Source organism: Moschus berezovskii, chromosome 6, assembly GCF_049115385.1.
Source record: "Moschus berezovskii isolate FMDL1 chromosome 6, NW_MosBer_1.0, whole genome shotgun sequence".
NCBI classification, from domain to species: domain Eukaryota; kingdom Metazoa; phylum Chordata; class Mammalia; order Artiodactyla; family Moschidae; genus Moschus; species Moschus berezovskii.
Window position 1 is genome coordinate 107,120,695 of NC_142465.1, and position 16,976 is coordinate 107,137,670.

The 16,976-nt window shown below is 42.2% G+C and overlaps 1 pseudogene; it reads left to right on the forward strand.

The window, feature by feature from the left end:
* Positions 1-4,553: 4,553 nt before the first annotated feature.
* Positions 4,554-5,177, forward strand: LOC148777722 (small ribosomal subunit protein eS28 pseudogene; annotated as a pseudogene).
* Positions 5,178-16,976: the final 11,799 nt, after the last annotated feature.

A 16,976-nucleotide genomic window follows, 5' to 3' on the forward strand; every position in this document is an offset into this window, starting at 1 on the left:
GTGTGCTGCAGTCCATGGGGTCACAAAGAGTCGGACACAACTGAGCAACTGAACTGAACTGAACTGATTATTGCATAACTGACTCTGCTAGATTTCTCTGAACAACCTTACTTGAGCTGACTCACACAGGCCTGAATTAAAGATCAAGGCAGTGTTAAAACATTCCTGAGTAATGACGAGTTTGTAAGTCCAAATGTAGGTCCACAATCCCTTATCTGACACCCTCAAGTCCAAGTGCCTCTCAATGTTCAACATTTTACAGATTTCAGAAATGCAATATACCATCTATGTAATGTAATACCGTCATATTACAGCAGTGTATAGGGCAGCACCCTAAAAGAACACAGATAAGTGAAGTAAGTCAGAAAAAGAAAAACAGATATCATATATTCTCACATACATGTGGAATCTAGAAAAATAGAACTGATGAACCTATTTGCAGGGCAGGAGAGGCAACACCGATGTAGAGAATAGCTCCGTGGACACGGCAGACAGCAGGGTGAGGAAGGGGGTGTGGGATGAATTGGGAGATTGGGATGGACATGGATGCTATTAGTATTATGTATAAAATAGATAACTAATGAGAACCTATTGTATAGCACAGGGACCTCTACTCAGTGCTCTGTGGTGACCTGAGTGAGAAGGAAATTCAAAAAAGAGGGGATATATGTATACATATAGCTGATTCACTTTGCTATACAGCAGAAATTAGCACAACATTGCAAACAACTATACTCCAATTTTTTAAAAAGAAGAACAACTCTTCTGAAAAAACATTTGAATAGTCATAGTAAGTGTGATAGATAAACACTCTGGATAGCTACCTATCAGTTACTGTCAGGTTTTGCCACTAAACAAGTTTTGGTGTCAAACTTATTAAAACACTTTCCATTTTTAAGAGCATTTTAGATGTCAGCATTGGGGATTTCAGGATTGTGGACTTCTATAGGTGAAAATGAAAAGAAAACGTTTTCTCAGGGAGTCTCCCTGAAAGCAGACACAAGTGGCGTGGGCTACATTTGAAGAGTATATGCTGATTGCAGTTTTTTTAATGTTTAGAAATGCTTTTAGAAGTGAAACACTTTCAGGATTCCGATGGAGATAGGAGTGGAGTGGGTGGAGATGAAAATGGTGAAAACTAAAACTAGATCTAACAAATTTCAGTTGTATGTTATTTCTAGGATTCTTGGCAAATTTAAGATTCTGAGTCCTTGGTCCTTATTGTAATTATCTTATGTGACCTCAGGAGAATTCAGTGACTGCTCTGACCTTCCTGGTTCCCACTCTCTTCCCCCAAAGTCATGTGCATCTTATTCTTCAAGGGCACTGAATAGAAAAATAAAGACAAAACCAATATTCTGTGAATAGGCAATTAACAGAAAAAAATACAAATTGCTTTTGGACTTTTGGGATTAACCTAACTCATAAAAAGGAATATATTTAAATTAAGATGCCACTTTTTTTACCAATAAGATTTACCAGTAATATATTACATTGGTGAAGACACAAACAAGACAGTCACTTATGCATTGTTTTGGGTTTGGGGGGGGGGGTTTGTTTTGTTTTGTTTGGAATGTAAATTGGTACAAACTCTATAGAGAGCAACTTGCTAACATACAATCAAAGTTACAAAGGCACATTCCTTTGACCCCACAATTCCACCTCCGTAAATTTTTCCCACAGATATTCTCATATATGAGATAAATGACCTATGTACAAGGGTAGACACTCCAGCATTGTTGGTTATAGCAAAGTATAAGAATCCTGAATTCTGAAAGTTCTAGTAACAAAGTTTCAAGTAAATAACAGAATATCCAAATAATGGAATACAACAAAGTCATTCAATCTCTAAGACAGATAAATGAAAAAAGTAAGAAGTAGAACAGTGTAATAAAATACTACCATTTGTATTTTTAAAAGAGTAGCTATACATTGCTTTTATATGTATAAAATATCACTGGAAGGTTAAATAAGAAACAGTGGTGGTTTCTGGGGGAAGATAGGAGTGAAAAGAAAAGTACCACTGTATTCTCTTTTGATGCTAGGAGGGATTGGGGGTGGGAGGAGACAGGGACGACAGAGAATGAGATGCTGGATGGCATCACCAACTCGATGGACATGAGTTTGAGTGGACTCCGGGAGTTGGTGATGGACAGGGAGGCCTGGTGTGCTGTGATTCATGGGGTCGCGGAGAGTCGGACACGACTGAGCGACTGAACTGAACTGAACTGATTCTTTTTTGATCTACCTAATTTTGAGCCACATAGATGTTTACCCAGGCTTCCCAGGTGACTCTGTGGTAAAGAACCTACCTGCCAATGCAGGTGGTGTGGGTTCCATCTCTGGGTCAGGAAGATCCCCTGGAATAGGATATAGCAACCCACTCCAGTATTCTTGCCTGGAAAATCCCATGGACAAAGGAGCCTTGCAGGCTACAGTTCATGGGGTTGTAAAGAGTTGGACATGACTTAGTGACTAAAGAACAACAGGAAGATGTTCCAAAAGCAAAGACAGAGCTGTACTCAGTTCAGTTCAGTTCAGTTGCTCAGTCATGTCCAACTCTTTACGATCCCATGGACTGCAGCATGCCAGGCTTCCCTCTCCATCACCAACTCCTGGAGCTTTCTCAAGCTCATGTCCATTGAGCTGGTGATGCCATCCCACCATCTCATCCTCTGTTATCCCCTTCTCCTCCTTTCTTCAATCTTTCCCAGCATCAGGGTCTTTTCTAAGGAGTCAGTTCTTCGCATCAGGTAGCCAAAATATTGGAGCTTCAGCTTCAGCATCAGTCTTTCCAATGTTATTCTGGACTGATCTCCTTTAGGATTGACTGGTTTGATCTCCTCGCTGTCCCAGAGACTCTCAAGAGTCTTCTCCAACACCACAGTTCAAAAGGATCAATTCTTCAGAGCTCAGCTTTCTTTATGCTACAAGTCTCAGAGCTGTATTAAAATATTTTTAATTTTTGAAAGGTTTAAGGAAATAACCTCATTGAGAAAGCTTATATTTAGCAAAGATTGAAAAAATTCAGATATTCAGAGACTTCAGGTGCTAGGAGTGCTAAGTCATTTCAGTCGTGTCCGACTCTTTGCAACCACCAGGCTCCTCTGTCCAAGGGATTTTCCTGGCAAGAATACTGGAGTGGGTTGCCATTTCCTTCTCCAGGGGATCCTCCTGACCTAGGGATGGAACCTACTTCCTTTACGTCTCCTGCATTGGCAGGCAGGTTCTTCACCACTAGCACCACTTGGGAAGACCTAAGGGAAAAACATTCAGGAAGAAGGAACAGCCAGTGCAAAGGCCCTGAGGCAAGAACATGCTGGCTCCATTAGGAACTTACAAAGACAGCCAAAACAGAGCTCAGTTATACAAACTCATGGTTTGAAAGGCTTATTCTGGCTTCTGGATTGTGGCCAGACTATATATGGGGGGCAGGGGAGCATGAAAGGGACAAGTTAGAAGTAACTGGCTACCAATTATGGTAACCCAGGCAAGAACTGATGGTAACTCAGACCAGGTAGATCTAGTGGAGGTGATACAAAGGAGTCAAAATTTGCAGAAAGCCAAAATATTTCCTGATGGAGTAAATATTGGAGACAGAAGGATGAGAAAAGGAAAGAGGTCAGCTAGATGTAGAAGATTACAAGGGGAGGAGATTTGATATGAAAGTATGAATCCTCTTTTGAACATGTTGAGTGTGTGTATGTGTGCTCAGTCACGTCCATGTGCTCAGTCGTGTCTGACTCTTTGTGACCCCATGGACTGTAGCCCAACAGGTTCCTCTGTCCATGAAATTTTCCAGGCAACAACACTGGAATGGGTTGCCAGTTCCTCCTCCAGGGCATCTTCTCTACCCAGAAACTGAACTCACACCTCTTGCATCTCCTACATTGGCAGGTGTATTCTTTACCGCTGTGCCACCTGGAAAGACCGTAAAGTTTTTAATAAATGCCTGTTAGAGAGGGCTTTCCCAGTGGCACTAGTGGTAAAGAACCTGCCTGCCAGTGCAAGAGATGTAAAGGACACGAGTTCCATCCCTGGGTCAGGAGGATCCCCTGGAAAAGGAAATGGCAACCCACTCCGGTATTCTTGCCAGGAAAATCCCTTGGACAGAGGAGCCTGGCAGTCACAAGGAGTCAGACACAACTGAAGCGACTTAGCACCCCTAGCACCCTAGAAAGATGGAGTAACAGAGATCAGATGGACCCTCCCTCCTGAAACAGAAAAACCACAGCAGCAACAAAAACATCAAATATGTGAAACAACGGTTTTTGAGAAATTGGCCCTCAGGTACTAAAAACAATGATTCCTGAGAGACTGAATCCTATGATTGCCCCAGTTTAACTGCCTTGAGAGAGATTCGAAGCTGAGGTGCTAAGAGAAACCCAGGTAGGGCTCAGCAGACTCCTTGAGTTGAAGATACAGAGCCAAAAGCGCACAGAACTTAGTATCAGAGAGGAGTCAGCCACACAGAGAGAACTCCAGAAGATCCCTACAAATACTCACCCACAGGTGAGGAAATTACTGAAGGATGGAGGAAAAAGCCTTGTGAGATGATTAGAGGTAATAGCACCCTGGATGTGTGTGTGCTACGTTGCTCAGTCGGGTCTGACTCTTCGTGATACTATGGACTGTAGCCCGCCAGGCTCCTCTATCTATGGGATTCTCCAGGCAAGAATGCTGGAGTGGGTTGTCACGCCCTCCTCCAGGCAATCTTCCCCACCCAGGGATTGAACCCAGGTCTCCCACACTGCAGGAAGATTCTTTACTGTCTGAGCCACCAGGGGAGACCCAATAATACCCTACAGGTGACCAAAAGGCACATGAAAAGATGTTCAACATCACTAATTATTAGAGCAATGAAACTCAGAACTACAATGAGGTATCACTTCACATTGGTCAGAACGGCCACCACCAAAAAAATCAACAAAAAATAGCTCTCCTGCCAGTCACTACCATGCTGCCACCACAGACACAAGCTGTGTGCAGCCCATTAAGCTTGTCAGGGTCACCAAGGTACTGGGCAGGACTGGTTTGCAGTGACAGTCACATTGGTGCATGTAGAATTCATGGACGATGTGAGCAGCTCCATCATTCGAAGTATGAAAGGCCCCGTGCATTAGAACGACGTGCTTACCCTACTGGAGTCGGAGCAAGAGGCTCAGAGGCTGCGCTGAACTTGTGGCTCCGTTCTGGATGTCTGGTTGACCACTTACCCCATGAGGATGATCTGCTGTTAATAAATCATTTATATTGTATGTTAAAAAAAAATCCACAAACAAAAAATGCTGAAGAAGGTGTGGAAAAAAGGAACCTTCCTACACTGTTGATGGCAGTGTAAAATGATACAGTCACTGTGAAGAACAGAATGGAGTTTCCTTAAAAAACTAAAATTAGAGCCAACATGTGTGCATGCCAAGTCACTTCAGTCATATTCAACTTTTTGATACCCTATGGACTATGGCCAGCCAGGCCCCTCTGTCCAGGGGATTCTGCAGGCAAGAATGCTGGAGCAGGGTGCCATGCCCTCCTCCAAGGGATCTTCCCAACCCAACGATTGAACCCATATCTCTTACGTCTCCTGCATTGGCAGGCAGGTTCTTTACCCCTAGCGCCACCTGGGAATCCCAACCAAACTGGAAAACCTCCAAATGTATGGGGACTAGGTAGGGTGGATCAGTTCAGTCACTCAGTCGTGTCCGACTATTTGCGACCCCAGGACTGCAGCACGCCAGGCTTCCCTGTTAATCACCAACTCCTGGAGCTTGCTCAAACTCATGTCTGTCGAGTCGGTGATGCCATCCAACCATCTCATCCTCTGTCATCCCCTTCTCCTCCTTTTTTCAATCTTTCCCAGCATCAGGGTCTTTTCTAATGAGTCAGCTCTTTTCGCCTCAGGTGGCCAAAGTATTGGAGTTTCAGCTTCAGTACCAGTCCTTACAATGAATATTCAGGACTAATTTCCTTTAGGGTTGACTGGTTTGATCTCCCTGAAGTCCAAGGGACTCTCAAGAGTCTTCTCCAACACCACAGTTCAAAAACATCAATTCTTCAGTGCTCAGCTTTGTTTATAGTCCAACTCTCACGTCCATACATGACCACTGGAAAAACCATAACTTTGACTAGACGGACCTTTGTCAGCAAAGTAATGGCTCTGCTTTTTAATATGCTGTCTGGTTTGGTCATAGCTTTTCTTCCAAGGAGCAAGCACATTTTAATTTCATGGCTGCAGTCACCATCTGCAGTGATTTTGGAGCCCAAAAAAATAGTCTCTCACTGTTTCCATTGCTTACCCATCTATTTGCCATGAAGTGATGGAACCAGATGCCATGATCTTAGTTTTCTGAATGTTGAGTTTTAAATCAATTTTTTCACTCTCTTCTTTCACTTTCATTAAGAGGCTGTTTAGTTCTTCTTCACTTTCTGCCACAAGGGTGGTGTCATCTGCATATCTGAGGTTATTGATATTTCTCCTGGCAATCTTGATTCCAGCTTGTGCTTCATCCAGCCCAGCATTTCTCATAATGTACTCTGCATATAAGTTAAATAAGCAGGGTGACAATATACAGCCTTGACCTACTCCTTTCCCAGTTTGGAACCAGTCTGTTGTTCCATGTCCAGTTCTAACTGTTGCTTCTTGACCTGCATACAGATTTCTCAGGAGGCAGGTAAGGTGGTCTGGTATTCCCATCTCTTTAAGAATTTTCCACAGTTTACTGTGATCCACAGAGTCAAAGGCTTTGGCATAGTCAATAAAGCAGATTTGGATGTTTTTCTGGAACTCTCTTGTTTTTTCCATGATCCAGCGGATGTTGGCATTTTGATCTCTTGTTCCTCTTCCTTTTCTAAATCCAGCTTGAATATCTGGACATTTTTGGTTCACATACTGTTAAAGCTTGGCTTGGAGAATTTTGAGCATTTCTTTGCTAGCATGTGAGATGAATGCAAGTGTGCAGTAGTTTGAACGTTCTTTGGCATTGCTTTTCTTTGGGATTGGAATGAAAACTGACCTTTTCCAGTCCTGTGGCCACTGCAGAGTTTTCCAAATTTGCTGGCATATTGAGTGCAGCACTTTCACAGTATCATCTTTCAGGAGTTGAAATAGCTCAACTGGAATTCCATTATCTCCACTAGTTTTGTTCATAGTGCTGCTTCCTAAGGCCCACTTGACTTCACATTCCAGGATGTCTGGCTCTAGGTGAGTGATCACACCATCGTGATTATCTGGGTCATGAAGATCTTTTTTATATAATTCTTCTGTGTATTCTTGCCACCTTTTCGTAACATTTTCTGCTTCTGTTAGGTCCCTACCATTTCTGTCCTTTATTGTGCCCATCTTTGCATGAAATATTCCCTTGGTATCTCTAATTTTCTTGAAGAGATTTCTAGTCTTTCCCATTCTATTTTTTTCGTCTAGTAGAAGGGTCTTATCTCAGTAGCAGGGAACAATGGCCCGTAGATTAAATGCTGCTCTGGCCCCATCTAATAAATGTTAAAAGCAAGACTCAAAGGTTCAAAATGTTTCCAAGTAACTTAACTGAGTCTGAGAACAAAGCTCAAAAATATTTATAGAATTACAAAAATATCCAGCACGCAAGATAAAATTCACAGTCTGACAGCCAATCAAAGAACATGAAATATTCAAAAAAGCAGGAAAATATGATCCATAACAAGGGGAAAAATCCACCAAAACCAAGCCAGAACTGATACAGATGTAAGAATTAGCAGTCCCATTAAAATGATGGTTCTAATGATATGGTTATAACTGTCAAAAAGTTACAAACATGTCTATGAGACTCCCTAGGAGAGATGTTAAGTCGTCTGATGTGTAGATTTGGAGCTGACACAAAAGGTCTGAGCTAAAAATGTAAACTTCAGAGTCATTGGTAGGTATATGGAATGGATGTTTAAAGTCACAGCTTGGTCGAGGCCGCCAAGGGAGTGAAGCAGGATAGAGAAAAAGATCAAGATCAATGAGTATGCCCTGAGACACCCCATCAAAAGTCTGGGAGAACAGGAGAAATCAGCCAAGCAGGCTCAGAAATAGCAGCTGCTGTGGAGTGAGTCTGTGTCTCTCCCTCAAAACTTAGAAGCCTTAACTTCTAACATCATGGTATTTGGAGGTAATGTAACCCAAAATGGGAACTGGCTGCTCAAAAGCCAATAAAGAGGCCAGGTCAGGGATGGAAAGGAAAGTTTGCTTTATTTTGGATACCAGCAACTAGTGGGGATAAGATGCTTGGATGGCATCACCACTCAATGGACATGAGTTTGAGCAAACTCTGGAAGATACTGAAGGACAGGGAAGCCTGGCATGCTGCAGTCTATGGGGTTGCAAAGAGTCAGACATGACTTAGCGACTGAACAATCAGTGGGGATGGTCCAAAGCACAGGAGTTGGCCTGTCCAAAGGCCAACTCCCCCCACTGGCAATCAGTGGGCTAGAGCTTTTACAGGCTGAGGGAGGGGGCAACGTGCAGAAACAGCACAGTCAGCTCTGACGGTCATCTAGAAATTAGTCATCGGTGGTCTGAGCAGCATCACCTTGATTAAGGACACTTATTTTTCAATTCCAGGGTCGGTTTGTTCTCATTTCCTGAAAGTCAATTCTTTGAATTGTGGCAGTTTATACCATGGCTACAGTCTACATCCTGTAGTTAACTTCTCCGCCTGGGGTTTCAGTACCTATAAGGCAGCTCACAGTATATGGCTCAGAACATTATCTATAGCCCTTGAGAAGGAACTAGAGGTCCCTGACCATGCTTATTGCCTGAACTTTTATTATTTGGCCTCCTTAGGCTGTTTTCCTTTGTTTCTGCATGTACTCACTTCTCTGGTTGAACTTATTCTTTAGCTAAAGTTTTTCCACAGATATAAGGCAAACTGAGCCTAAGTTTCTTCTTCTATAAAATGGGGGTAATAATAAAAGTAACTCATACAAGTCTTATACATTAGTATCTTTTGCAATCTCATATGAATATTGAAGAATCACAAGCATAAAAAAGAATGAAATAATGCCATTTGCAGCAACATGAATGGTCCTAGAGATTGTCATACTCAGTGAAGTGAGTCAGAAAAAGACAAATACCACATGATATCGCTTAACAGTTCAGTTCAGTTCAGTCGCTCAGTCGTGTCCGACTCTTTGCGACCCCATGAATCACAGCACACCAGGCCTCCCTGTTCATCACCAACTCCCGGAGTTCACTCAGACTCATGTCCATCGAGTCGGTGATGCCATCCAGCCATCTCATTCTCTGTCATCCCCTTCTCTACTATATGACACGAGTGAACTTATCTATGAAACAGAAACAGACCCACAGTTGTAGAGAACAGACTTGTGGTTGCCAAGGGGTCAGGATGTGGGAGAGGGAAGGACTGGGAGCTTGGGATTAGCAGAAGCAAACTATTGTATATATAGGATGAGTAAACAAGGTCCTACTATATATCACAGGGAACTATATTAAATATCGTGTGATATACTATAATGGAAAAGAATATGAAAAAAGAATATATATATATGTATAACTGAATCACAAGAGATCTCTTCAAGAAAATTAGAGATTCCAAGGGAACATTTCATGCAAAGATGGGCTCGATAAAGGACAGAAATGGTATGGACCTAACAGAAGCAGAAGATATTAAGAAGAGGTGGCAAGAATACACAGAAGAACTGTACAGAAAAGATCTTCATGACCAAGATAGTCACAATAACGTGATCACTGACCTGGAGCCAGACATCTTGGAATGTGAAGTCAAGTGGGCCTTAGAAAGCGTCACTACGAACAAAGCTAGTCGTGGTAATGGAATTCCAGTTGAGCTATTTCAAATCATGAAAGATGATGCTGTGAAAGTGCTGCACTCAATATGCCAGCAAATTTGGAAAACTCAGCAGTGGCCACAGGACTGGAAAAGGTCAGTCTTCATTCCAATCCCAAAGAAAGGCAATGCCAAAGATGCTCAAACTACCGCATAATTGCACTCATCTCACACGCTAGTAAAGTCATGCTCAAAATTCTCCAAGCCAGGCTTCAGATGAACCGTGAACTTCCAGATGTTCAAGCAGGTTTTAGAAAAGGCAGAGGCACCAGAGATCAAATTGCCAACATCCACTGGATCATGGAGAAAGCAAGAGAGTTCCAGAAAAACATCTATTTCTGCTTCATTGACTATGCCAAAGCCTTTGACTGTGTGGATCACAATAAACTGTGGAACATTCTGAAAGAGATGGGAATAACAGACCACCTGACCTGCCTCTTGAGAAACCTGTATGCAGGTCAGGAAGCAACAGTCAGAACTGTACATGGAACAATAGACTGGTTCCAAATAGGAAAAGGAGTGCGTCAAGGCTGTATATTGTCACCTTGCTTATTTAACTTATATGCAGAGTACATCATGAGGAATGCTGGGCTGGAAGAAGCACAAGCTGGAATCAAGATTGCTGGGAGAAATATCAATAATCTCAGACATGCAGATGACACTACCCTTATGGCAGAAAGTGAAGAGGAACTAAAAAGCCTCTTGATGAGAGTGAAAGAGGAGAGTGAAAAGGTTGGCTTGAAGCTCAACATTCAGAAAACAAAGATCATGGCATCTGGTCCCATCACTTCATGGGAAATAGATGGAAACACAATGGAAACAGTGTCAGACTTTATTTTTGGGGGCTCCAAAATCACTGCAGATGCTGATTGCAGCCATGAAATTAAAAGACGCTTACTCCTTGGAAGGAAAGTTAGACCAACCTAGATAGCATATTAAAAAACAGAGACATTACTCTGCCAACAAAGGTCCATCTAGTCAAGGTTATGGTTTTTCCCGTGGTCATGTATGGATGTGAGAGTTGGACTGTGAAGAAGCTGATCACCGAAGAATTGATGCTTTTGAACTGTGGTGTTGGAGAAGACTCTTGAGAGTCCCTTGTACCGCAAGGAGATCCAACCAGTCCATTCTAAGGGAGATCGATCCTGGGTGTTCATTGGAAGGACTGATGCTAAAGCTGAAACTGCAATACTTTGGCCACCTCATGCGACGGGTTGACTCACTGGAAAAGACTCTGATGCTGGGAAAGGTTGGGGGCAGGAGAAGATGGGGACGACCGAGAGTGAGATGGCTGGATGACATCACCGACTCTGTGGACATGAGTTTGAGTGAACTCCGGGAGTTGGTGATGGACAGGGAGGCCTGGCGTGCTGTGATTCATGGGGTCGCGGAGAGTCGGACACGACTGAGCGACTGAACTGAACTGAACTGAACTGAATCACTTTGCTGTACAGCATATGCCAATAAATTCTTTAATCAATATTGAAGAGTTACATGAGATAATACACGTGACAAGCTTAAGGCAGCATCAGGCACACTGTGAGCTGTACTGGGGAGGGGTCCTATAGTGTCTTACTGCCTTGATATACACAATCGGAAAGCAGGATCCTTCTTCATGACTATGATCTTAGAATCAGACTTTTTCAATCAGCCTGGTGGAATGCAACATAGATTACTACTATCATTAAAGGCATTTCTAGGGAGTTGGAGCATAAAGAAAGCTGAGCACCAAAGAACTGATGTCTTTGAACTGTGATGTTGGAGAAGACTCTTGAGAGTCCCTTGGACTGCAAGGAGATCAAACCAGTCAATCCTAAAGGAAATCAGTCCTGAATATTCATTGGAAGAACTGATGTTGAAGCTGAAACTCCAATGCTGTAGCCACCTGATGGGAAGAACTAACTCATTGAAAAAGACCCTGATGCTGGGAAAGATTGAAGGCAAGAGGAGAAGGGATGACACAGGATGAGATAGCTGGGTGGCATCACCGACTCGATGGACATGAGTTTGAATGAGCTCCAGGAGTTGGTAATGGACAGGGAAGGCTGGTGTGCTGTAGTCCATGGGGTCACAAAGAGTCAGTCATAACTGATCGACTTAACTGAACTGAAGGCAATTTTACATCCCCACTCTCAAGTAATCTCTCCATCTCTGCTCATCACAATGAGTTACCATATCTATTCACACTGAAGGATAAAAGATGATAATGAGGATAGCGTAGGATGCCAAAGCAAGCAGCCAAGTATAAGGAAAGGAGACTGGAAAGGGTCAGGACCACCTAAGACATGCTGAGACAATTTCATAAATTTCTGGGGGGAAATTCTACATTAAATTATGTCACAAGTATTAATACACACACACATGCCCAAGCAGATGTAAAGTTCACCTAGGTCTAACCTGTGTGCTCAGTCGCTCTGTCGTGTCCAACACTTTGCAACCCTTTAGACTGTAGCCGTGCAGGGGCTCCTCTTGTCCATTAAGGCAAGAATAATGGAATGGGTTGCCATTTCCTCTGCCAAGGGATCTTCCCAACCCAGGGATTTAACCTGTGTCTCCCGCATCTCCCACACTGCCGGCAGATATTTTACCTCTGAGCCATCGGGGAAGCCCAGGTCCAACTTAGTTAATTAATTTTTCCAAAATCTCAATCAGAATACCTCTATCCAGCCTCTTGGGTTCAGCCCTTTTCCATTCTCACCACCTCTGCCTGGTTCCATGTAAAGACCAGATTCTCTACCTTTGCTTCCAGTGATCCCAGAATTGTATTTCTTTTACCCTAAGTTTGTCTCCACTGTTTACTTAGGCACTTTTTTTGCTTTTGTCCCTGGCTCCTGTGAATTTTTATTCTAACCAAACTCTTTTTTTCCCATTGGAAACCTTAGGTTCTTCTTGCTTCCCGTGCAAGAGAGATGAAGAAACATTTTCATTTTACCCATGAGTAGAGAGTACCCAGACAAACCTGAGCATACTGTGCCAAAAATATATCAAAGTCAGTCCCAAGCAGAGAATACAAAAGAGAGAATTCACCTTCACACTAAACCTAAAGGAAGACAGATTGCAAACAGCCCATTTGGGGGTCAGACAGAATACAGTGGTTAAAATTAGGATTAGCGCCTTGCTGGCTGTTGTTGGTATTCTATATCATTTGTATTCTTTTGTAGTACAAGAGGCTTTTCAAACAGAAGCTGCACCCCCAGGAAAGAAGACCACTAGGCAACAAAAGCAAAAATAAAAAGTGGGACTACATCAAACTAAAAAGCTTCTGCTCAGTAAGGAAACCATCTTCAAAATGAAAAGGCAACCAACATGATGGGAGAAAATAATCTGAAACTGCTTCTCTAACAGTCGGTCAATATCCAAAATACACAAGGGACTCATATGACTCAATAGCAAAAAAAAAAAAAAAGGAAATAACCCAATTCAAAAATGATTAGAGGACCTGAACAGACCTTCCCCAAGGAAGCCGTACAACAGTGGCCAATGGGTACGTGAAAAAATGCTCAGCATCACTAATAATCAGGGAGATACAAATCGAAGCCACAGTGAGGGAATTCCCTGGTGGTCCAGTGATTAGCACTTCTGCGCTTTCACTGTCAAGGGCATGGGTTCAATCTCTGGTCAGAGAACTAAGATCCCAAGAGCCTCGTGGCACAGCCAAAAGAAAAAATGCATACACACACAAAATGAAATATCACTTCATATCTGTTAGGATGGCTATTATAAAAAAAACAAGAGATATCAAATACTGACAAGGATATAGAGAAAAGGGAATTCTTGTATATTGTTTTTGAGAATGTAAATTGATACAGCTGCTATTAAAACAGTATAAAGGTTTCTCAAGAAATCAAAAATAGATCTACCGTGGGATTCAGCAATCCCACTTCTGGGTGTTTATCCAAAAGAAATGAAACCATTATCCCAAAAAGACGTCTGTATTTCCATGTTCATTGCAACATTATTCACAATAGCCAAGACTTGGAAATAACCTAAGTGTCAATCAACAGATGGATGGATCAAGAAAAAATAGTGTGTGAGTGTGTGTGTGTGTGTGTGTTTATACACAATATATATAATATTATTCAGCCTTAAAAAGAAGGGGGGAATCCTGTCATTTGCAACAATATGGGTGAAACTGGAGGAGGTTACTTTAAGTGAAATAAGTCAGAGAAAGGCAATACTGCATGATATCACATATGTGTCGAATCTTTTTGAAAAAGTTAAACTCATAGGAAAAGAAAGTAAAAAAGTTGCCACCCTGGGTTGAGGCATAGGGGAAATAGAGAGTAATTGATACAAGGGTTTAAATTATAGTTATAAGATAAATAAGGTCTGAGGATCTAATGTGTAACATGGTGACTATAATTGATAACAATATATTGTATCACTGAAATTTGCCAAGAGAGTAGAACTTCAATGTTCCCACAAAAAAAAAAAAAAAAGAATAAGGATAAATATGTGAGTTGGGGGCTTCCCTGGTGGCTCAGACAGTAAAGAACACGCCAATGCGGGAGGTGCAAGAGACACAGGTTTGATCCCTGGGTCAGGAAGATCCCCTGGAGAAGGGAAAGGCAACCCACTCCAGTATTCTTGCCTGGAGAATCCCATGGACAGAGGGGCCTGGTGGGCTACAGTCCATGGGGTCACAAAGAAACAGACACAAATGAGCGAGTAACACATACACACGTGTGAGGTGAGAGGTGAGAGGTGTGTGAATCAACTGGATAGAAGATATCCTTTCACAATATATATGCAGGTCAAATCGTCACACTGTACACTTTAATTATCTTACAATTTATTTGTGAGTTACACCTGAAAATAGATGAAAAGAAGTTTTCTCATATTTTTAAATCTAAAAAAAAAAAAAGAATGCATATTCAGAAAGTTAAAAAGACATTTTCACTAAATATTTTTCTGATATAAATCAAACTAAAAGCAATTTATAGAATCCCAAAATCCCACCAGCTCTTTCTGGTCCAATTTCAACCAGGGTCTTTCCCAAAGAGTCCTCTTGGCCTCTGGTCGCCATCTTTTTTCCCAGGCGTGAGGTACTGACCCACCAGTCCTTTTTCTTCTGACCAAAGAAATGTGATGGTTCACCGGTTTTTTGAAAAGCTGTCTTTTCTTGAGTTTCAAATGAAGCACACATGTTGTTCCCAAGTGACTTGCAAGGCTGAATGATTGATTTAAAGCACAATGAACAATTTTCTAGCCCTTCTAGGCCTTGGCAGGGAGCCCTTCCCAGCTCTAAAGTCTCTGCTGATGACTCTCTTAGAACCCTTCCCTGCCAGTCACCAGGGAAATTATCTGATAATACAGCTAAAGATGAGAAAAACAACCCATCTTATTGTCTGAGGCTGCAGCAACAAGCAAATCTTCACCAATATCTCGGCCAGTCAGTGACGGCAGAACCCAGATAGACTGAAGACTCTCGCTGGTAGAGATAGACTTCTTTTCTCTGTTGATTGTCAGATTCCAGGTTAATTTTTTTCTATTCCTCCAGTTATTAAAAAGAAGGAAAATGTCTACATCACAAGCATATCTCTTAATCTTAATATTTTTGTGATTCTTTTTTTTTCCCTAGAAGATTCTCCCTTCTCCTGTCCAAAGCAGTGTAGTCCAGGGTTCACAGTCAACTCCATGGCACATGGAATGACAGGTGGTGGAGTCGGGGAAAGGTAGTTGGCAGGCATACAGTTAAGGAATAACAAATGGGTTTGTGCTCCTTGCTTAATTGGACAAGATCCTTCCAGAAACTTCCTATTGTAACTCCCCTTTGGTTCTTCAGACCTTTCGATTAGTGTTCTGGTTACTTCATCATGTGTTAATACAGTCTAAGGTCAGCTGTGGAATTTAGCCCTTTTGGTCTGTGGGAGATCAAAGTCCTTTCTTGACAGGATACATATACACCCCTTTTGGCTTCTGATAAAAAAAAAAAAACAACTGGCTTCCTGAAAGCCACGTGTCACATCAAACAGATCAGAGTCCCCCTGAACTCTTCATCTCAGGCCATGGCTTTCATAAGACACCTCATCTGGGGCAATGGCCACCCCAAGATAGCTCTCCTGTCCTCAGTTTAAGAAGTACTAATCTCTGGGTAGAAAAGCTTATGGTTACTGAAGTGGGGAAGGAGTGGGAGGGATAAATGAGGAGTTTGGGATTAGCAGATTCCAAACTATTATATACAGGGTAGATATAAAAAACAAGGCCCCACTATATAGCACAGGAAACTATATCCAATATCCTATAATAAACCATAATGGAAAACAGTATTGTGAAAAAGTTGGCTTAAAACTCAACATTCAGAAAATTAAGATCATGGCAACTGGTACCATCACTTTATGGCAAATAGATGGGGAAACAATGGAAACAGTGACAGACTTTATTTTGGGGGGCTCCAAAATCATTGCAGATGGTGACTGCAGCCATGAAATTAAAAGACACTTGCTCCTTGGAAGAAAAGTTATGACCAACTTAGACAGCATATTGAAAAGCAGAGACACCACTTTGCCAACAAAGATCCATCTAGTCAAAGCTATGGTGTTTCCAGTAGTCATGTATGGATATGAGTTCAGCTCAGCTCAGTTCAGTTCAGTTGCTCAGTGCTGTCCGACTCTTTGTGACCCCATGGATTGCAGCATGCCAGGCCTGCCTGTCCATCACCAACTACCAGAGTTTACTCAAATTCATGTCCATTGAGTTGGTGAGACCATCCAACCATCTCATCCTCTGTCATCCCCTTCTCCTCCCACCTTCAGTCTTTCCCAGATTCAGGGTCTTTTCAAATGAGTCAGCTCTTTGCATTAGGTGGCCAAAGTATTGAAGTTTCAGCTTCAACATCAGTCCTTCCAATGAATATTCGGGACTGATTTCCTTTAGAATGGACTGGTTGGATCTCCTTGCAGTCCAAGGGACTCTCAAGAGTCTTCTCCAATACCACAGTTCAAAAGCATCAATTCTTTGGCGCTCAGCTTTCTTTATAGTCCAATAATCACACCTACACATGACTACTGGAAAAACCATAGCCTTGACTAGATGGACCTTTCTTGGCAAAGTAATATCTCGGCTTTTTAATATGATGTCTAGGTTGGTCATAGCTTTTCTTCCAAGGAGCAAGCATCTTTTAATTTCATGGCTGCAGTCACCATCTGCAGTGATTTT